We start from the raw sequence: 7,299 nt of genomic DNA, 5'->3' as shown, positions 1-7,299 counted from the left end.
TGTGAAAGTACTATATTGTTTTTGCATTTTTTAGAGAGAAAGAGCATATGTAGTTGTAGAGCTGATTATGTGATATTCTTCCGGGTCCTATTGAATTTTGGATTCTTTATAAAAGTGGAGCTTCTGAGAGTCTTAGAATAGGATTAATATAACTCTGAAGATGCTGAAGGAGCCACAGCTATGCAGGGGAATCTATTACTTGAGAGAAATTCTTTGAGTTGGAACTGAGCATATTAAGACATTAAGTCACTGAAAACTTTTGATTTGGATTTCTATAAACTATAAAGAGTGGATGATTTCATTTGGGGGACTTAACTTTTCTTACAAAGGACAGAAGTAATATTATTTAAACATGGATTTTTATATTACGAAAGTGTATTGTTTGAATAATCTTTTGCTGCCCCATAGCACTCACTGCCCTCCATGCCCTGGTGAGATACACTGGACTGCATGAGAGGGAAAACAGAAGATGGGAAATTAAATTGGAACAAAATGTATTTAATATCCTTTCTTTACTTATTTTAGATTCGTCTGAACATATACACTGAACTACCCATATCTTGTCCTAGGAGGACAGAAAGGATCAGTGGTAAGAGAAATCAGGAGACAGAGTAATGAAGGTAAGTACAGATAAAGCATAATTTGTTTGCTGGTCTTTCTCCTTGATAGGCTTATAAATATGCCAGGTTTGCTTTGGGATGAAAGAACAAAATCTGAAGAACATCAAAAGAAACCTCTCTTTTCTTATATTCTCACTTTAGCTCCTTTGGAATTTCTATAAAGGAATTTCTGTCTTACTATCCCATCTTTCCACTCACTCATTTTTTTCTGTCACAATAAGAGCAAATAGTTGGACTGATGAAAATTTGTCATTCAGTAGGCCATGTTTCCTCTACAAGTTGGTGTTCTTTATTTGAACTCACTGCTCATGTAATACATGGTCTCTTACTTGAGCTATATTTGCTCTCAGGCACATTGGATGCTCATGTGCTCTTGTCTTCTTAAATATGCATTGCTTCCATGCAACAAGCATATCATTAGACAAGGACATATCCATCTCCTGACTATTTTACCTCCTCTTTAAAATTTGCCCTGCCATTCTTGAGTTTTCCATTTCACAGGCCATTTAGTACGTGAGCAGTTTCCAAGCAAAGTTATGCTACAGATCCCTGGTCCCCATTGCCATGCCCCCAGAGTTTATAGATTTAAGAAGGGAGTGAGATGGCTCATTATGACATCAATTTAAATCCACACTTTCTAACCAGTATTCCAGAAATCCTGCCTTTTGGGATAACTGAGAATTAACTTGTCTGTTAATAAATTTATTCTCTGATCTCTATTTATACTGCCTTTGTGTTTATCCGCTCTGACTTTGTCTTTGATATCTTATTTAGATTCCCCTCTCTGCTTTACTAATCTTGCCTAAGCCATCACCCAATGGACTTTCATCTCTGTTCACTCTCTTGATTTTGATGTCATCTAAAGTTACAAACAACCATACACTCATTTCATCTTTTGATTTATCCTTTTCCCATTTCCCTGGCCTGCTTTCCCAGGGAGGGAATTGGGTACACATTGTCATGTTCTAATTGCTTTATGAGTGTTAAATTTGAATCCCTATCCCCCCAGTACTAAAGGGAGGCATGATTAATGAAGAAAACTTCTTCAATCTCCCTGAGATTAATTTCTAGGAATTAAACATGGGCCATCTTTGGAACTGGGAGCAAACAAACTGGGAGCCCAGAATGAATTTCATGTTGCTTACTCTTAGAGAATCTAGAATTACCTTAGATCTTTCTGGACAGCGAGTGTAGCTAGCCCACCAGGGATCCATTGAGGAACCTTATGGAAAAGAACTTTCTCCAAATGCAGAGAGGCGATTTGACAAGCTAAGTTCATGGACAATAAGGAGGATAATTATAAGTATGAGAATTTCAGCTGCTCAGATTCTCTCTGAGACAACACAAATAACTTAAAATCAGATATGGATAGGCCAAATAAAATATTAATGCCTATGTGCAAAAGTCATTGGCCATGGCAATGTGGTCGTTGCCTTTCCCTCCTTTCTCTTTTCCTCTTTTCTTACCCTCTAGTCTTACATTTCTGTTCAGTTCTAGTCTTACATTTCTGTCTTTTTGTCACATTGTCATTTACTGTCTACTCATACCTTTGGTGACTTTACAACATGTTTTCTAATGTATAACTTACTGCTTCAGAGAAAATATGTTGCAAGTTGTTAAGCTCATAATTCTTTTTCACCCTGATGAATAACTCTCTCAAATTTTTTATCCTGTACATTCTCTGCAATACTAGACATGCTCAGCAGTCAAGGCAGGGGCCTTATCAGTGTCATTCTAGGCTGACATGGTCTGGTGGAATGAATTGCCTAAGTATTCCATGGCAATTATTGATTGCTTTCTGTTTGCTCCAAGTGAAAGGATGTCTATAGTAAATGCTATTGAAGACTGTTGCTGGGGGTGTAGTTTGCTTATGACAATTGTTTGTAGAAATGTTAGTTACAATTCAATAATTCACTTTAGTGTCTGAATGTTTCTAGCCTTGATTAACTTATTAATGTTGTATTCATCCTGTGGCATTTCTCTTAATTTTTGTTGCATACGTAACTTTATAAAAAATTATATATGCATATAATCACATTGATCGTTTTACGAGTGTTGAACCAGCCTTGCATCCCAGGGATAAATCCCATTTGGTCGTGGTGAATAATCTTCTTAATGTATTGTTGGATCCTATTGGCTAGTATCTTGTTGAGAATTTTTGCATCCATGTTCATCAGGGATATTGGTCTATAATTCTCCTTTTTGGTGGGGTCTTTGTCTGGTTTTGGAATTAAGGTGATGCTAGCCTCATAGAATGAGTTTGGAAGTACTCCATCTCTTTCTATCTTTCTGAACAGCTTTAGTAGAATAGGTACGGTTTCTTCTTTAAACGTATGATAGAATTCCCCAGGGAAGCCATCTGGCCCTGGACTTTTATGTCTTGGGAGGTTTTTGATGACTGCTTCAGTTTCCTCCCTGATTATTGGCCTGTTCATGTTTTCTATTTCTTCCTGTTCCAGTTTTGGTAGTTTGTGGTTTTTCAGAAATGAGTCCATTTCTTCTAAATTGCCTAATTTATTGGCGTATAGCTGCTCATAATATGTTTTTAAAATCGTTTGTATTTCATTGGTGTTGGTGGTGATCTCTCCTCTTTCATTCGTGATTTTATTAATTAGAGTATTTTCTCTTTTGTTTTTAATAAGGCTGGCTAATGGTTTACCTATCTTATTAATTCTTTTAAAGAACCAGCTCCTGGTTTTATTGATCTCTTCTACAGTTCTTCTGGTCTCTATTTCATTGAGTTCTGCTTGAATCTTTATTAACTCTCTTCTTCTGCTGGGTGTAGGATCTATTCGCTGTTTTTTCTCCAGCTCCTTTAGGTGAAAGGTTAGCTTTTGTATTTGAGTTCTTTCCAGTTTTTGGATGGATGCTTGTATTGCAATGTATTTCCCCCTCAGGATTGCTTTTGCTGTATCCCAAAGATTTTGAATGGTTGTATTTTCATTCTCATTAGTTTCCATGAATATTTTTAATTCTTCTCTAATTTCCTGGTTGACCCTTTCATCTTTTAGTAGGATGGTCCTTAATCTCCATGTGTTTGAAATCCTTCCAAACTTCTTCTTGTGATTGAGTTCTAATTTCAAAGCATTATGGTCTGAAAATACGCAGGTGACAATCCCAATCTTTTGGTATTGGTTAAGAGCTGATTTGTGACCCAGTATGTGGTCTATTCTGGAGAAAGTTCCATGTGCACTTGAGAAGAATGTGTATTCAGTTGCGTTTGGATGTAAAGTTCTGTAAATATCTATGATATCCATCTGGTCCAGTGTGATTGATCATATCAGCAGGAGAAAAAACAAGAACCATATGATCCTCTCAATAGATGCAGAGAAAGCATTTGACAAAATACAGCATCCATTCCTGATCAAAACTCTTCAGAGTGTAGGGATAGAGGGAACATTCCTCAGCATCTTAAAAGCCATCTACGAAAAGCCCACAGCAAATGTCATTCTCAATGGGGAAACACTGGGAGCCTTTCCCCTAAGATCAGGAACACAGGGATGTCCACTCTCACCACTGCTATTCAACATAGTACTATAAGCCCTAGCCTCAGCAATCAGACAACAAAAAGAAATAAAAGGCATTCAAATTGGCAAAGAAGTCCAACTCTCCCTCTTTGCAGATGACATGATACTATACATAGAAAATCCCAAAGCCTCCACCCCAAGATTGCTAGAACTCATACAGCAATTTGGCAGTGTGGCAGGATACAAAATCAATGCCCAGAAATCAGTGGCATTTCTATACACTAACAATGAGACTGAAGAAAGAGAAATTAAGGAGTCAATCTCATTTATAATTGCACCCAAAAGCATAAGATACCTAGGAATAAACTTAACCAAAGAGGTAAAGGATCTATACCCTAAAAACTACAGAACACTTCTGAAAGAAATTGAGGAAGACACAAAGAGATGGAAAAATATTCCATGCTCATGGATTGGAATAATTAATATTGTGACAATGTCAATGTTACCCAGGGCAATTTATACATTTAATGCAATTCCTATCAAAATACCATGGACTTTCTTCAGAAAGTTGGAACAGATTATCTTAAGATTTGTGTGGAATCAGAAAAGACCCTGAATAGCCAGGGGAATTTTAAAAAAGAAAACCATAGCTGGGGGCATCACAATGCCAGTTTTCAGGTTGTACTACAAAGCTGTGGTCATCAAGACAGTGTGGTACTGGTATAAAAACAGACACATAGATCAATGGAACAGAATAGAGAATCCAGAAGTGGACCCTTAACTTTATGGTCAACTAATATTCGACAAAAGAGGAAAGACTATCCACTGGAAAAAAGACAGTCTCTTCCAGAAATGGTGCTGGGAAAATTGGACATCCACATGCAGAAGAATGAAACTAGACTATTCTCTTACACCATACACAAAGATAAAATCAAAATGGATGAAAGATCTTTTGTGAGACAAGAATCGACCAAAATCCTAGGGGAGAACACAGACAACACCCTTTTTGAACTTGGCCACAGCAACTTCTTGCAAGATACATCCATGAAGGCAAAAGAAACAAAAGCAAACATGAACTATTGGGACTTCATCAAGATAAGAAGCTTTTGCACAGCAAAAGAAACAGTCAACAAAACTAAAAGACAACCTACAGAATGGGAGAAGATATTTAAAAATGACGTATCAGATACAGGGCTAGTATCCAAGATCTATAAAGAACTTATGAAACTCAACAGCAAAGAAACAAACAATCCAATCATGAAATGGGCAAAAGACATGAAGAGAAATCTCACAGAGGAAAACATAGACATAGCCAACAAGTACATGAGAAAATGCTCCACATCACTTGCCATCAGGGAAATACAAATCAAAACCACAGTGAGATACTACCTCACACCAGTAAGAATGGGGAAAATTAACAAGGCAGGAAACCACAAATGTTGGAGAGGATGTGGAGAAAGGGGAACCCTCTTACACTGTTGGTGGGAATGTGAACTGGTACAGCCACTCTGGAAAGCTGTGTGGAGGTTCCTCAAAGAGTTAAAAATAGATCTGCCCTATGACCCAGCAATGGCACTGCTGGGGATTTACCCCAAAGATACAGATGCAGTGAAACGCCAGGACACCTGCACCCCGATGTTTATAGCAGCAATGTCCACAATAGCCAAACTGTGGAAGGAGCCTCGGTGTCCATCAAAAGAGGAATGGATAAAAAAGATGTGGTTTATGTATACAATGGAATATTACTCAGCCATTAGAAATGCAAATACCCACCATTTGCTTCAATGTGGATGGAACTGGAGGGTATTATGCTGAGTGAAATAGGTCAGTCGGAGAAGGACAAACATTATATGGTCTCATTCATTTGGGGAATATAAAAAATAGTGAAAGGGAATAAAGGGGAAAGGAGAAAAAATAAATGGGAAATATCCCAAAGGGAGACAGAACATGAGAGACTCCTAACTCTGGGAAACGAACAAGGGGTGGTACAAAGGGAGGTGGGCAGGGGGGGTGAGGGTGACTGGGTGATAGGCACTGAGGGGGACACTTTATGGGATGAGCACTGGGTGTTATGCTATATGTTGGCATATTGAACAGCAATAATAAATTTTTTAAAAATATATATGCATACAATCAAAGCTACACATTTAATCAGTTAGATTTGAGTTGAGAGTTATGTACAAAGACCTTAAGTAGATCATGCTTAGGGTATAAATTTTAAGTAATTTCTCATAGTAGTATCTCTAACTTGCAGTGATCTGCGAGTGGATCATCAGATTATATTTTTGGAAATGATTCATGATACAATTTATACTTTTTTTTTTAAAGAATAATTTTTTTTATTTATTTATGATAGTCACAGAGAGAGAGAGAGAGAGGCAGAGACACAGGCAGAGGAAGAAGCAGGCTCCATGCACCGGGAGCCCGACATGGGATTCGATCCCAGGTCTCCAGGATCGTGCCCTGGGCCAAAGGCAGGCGCCAAACCGCTGCGACACCCAGGGATCCCCAATTTATACTTTTTAAAAGGTCTTTGTATATAGCTTTCAACTCAAACCTAAGTGATTAAATATATATGTGTGCATGTATGTTTGTGTTTATATGTGTATATAAGTGTATATTCCATTTTACTTTTCAGATATTGTATATGCATATAAAATAATTATAAATTATCACATGTAGCATTGTTTTCTTTGTTTTATATATAACTTGTTTGAATTCTCCATTGTTAAGAATTATCTAATCTAATAGAGTGGGATTCATAGCTTTTTCTCTCACAGTACTAGGTATATGCAATAAAAGACTTTCCAGTTGACATAATGACAGATTGCTAATTTTCGTTCGTGATCATTGAAAAGCATTCCATCTGGGGTGAGACTTCAGCCTTAAATATTAACTTTTCCTCTAGTGCATGGGAAGAGATATGCTAGATTTGGACTAAATGAACAATTATTTTACAGTGATTATCTTATGCCACTTACATTGCTCTATTTAATGTAAGAGGCAGAGTTCTTAATAATTTTTTATAATTTCTCAATATATCTTTGTGTATCTCAAAACAAAGGCCTGGAAAAAGAAAAAAAATAAATAAAAATAAATAAAAAAAACAAAGGCCTGGGATACTATATGTCAATTTTTAAATTGTAGGAAATCACTATTATTACATAAGTATTATTGTTACCATTATCATTATGTATGTTAATTATATCTAC

This window comes from Vulpes vulpes, chromosome 11 (assembly GCF_048418805.1).
Source record: "Vulpes vulpes isolate BD-2025 chromosome 11, VulVul3, whole genome shotgun sequence".
Classification (NCBI taxonomy): domain Eukaryota; kingdom Metazoa; phylum Chordata; class Mammalia; order Carnivora; family Canidae; genus Vulpes; species Vulpes vulpes.
The sequence above is the reverse complement of the archived record's forward strand: the minus strand, read 5'-3'. Positions refer to the sequence as shown.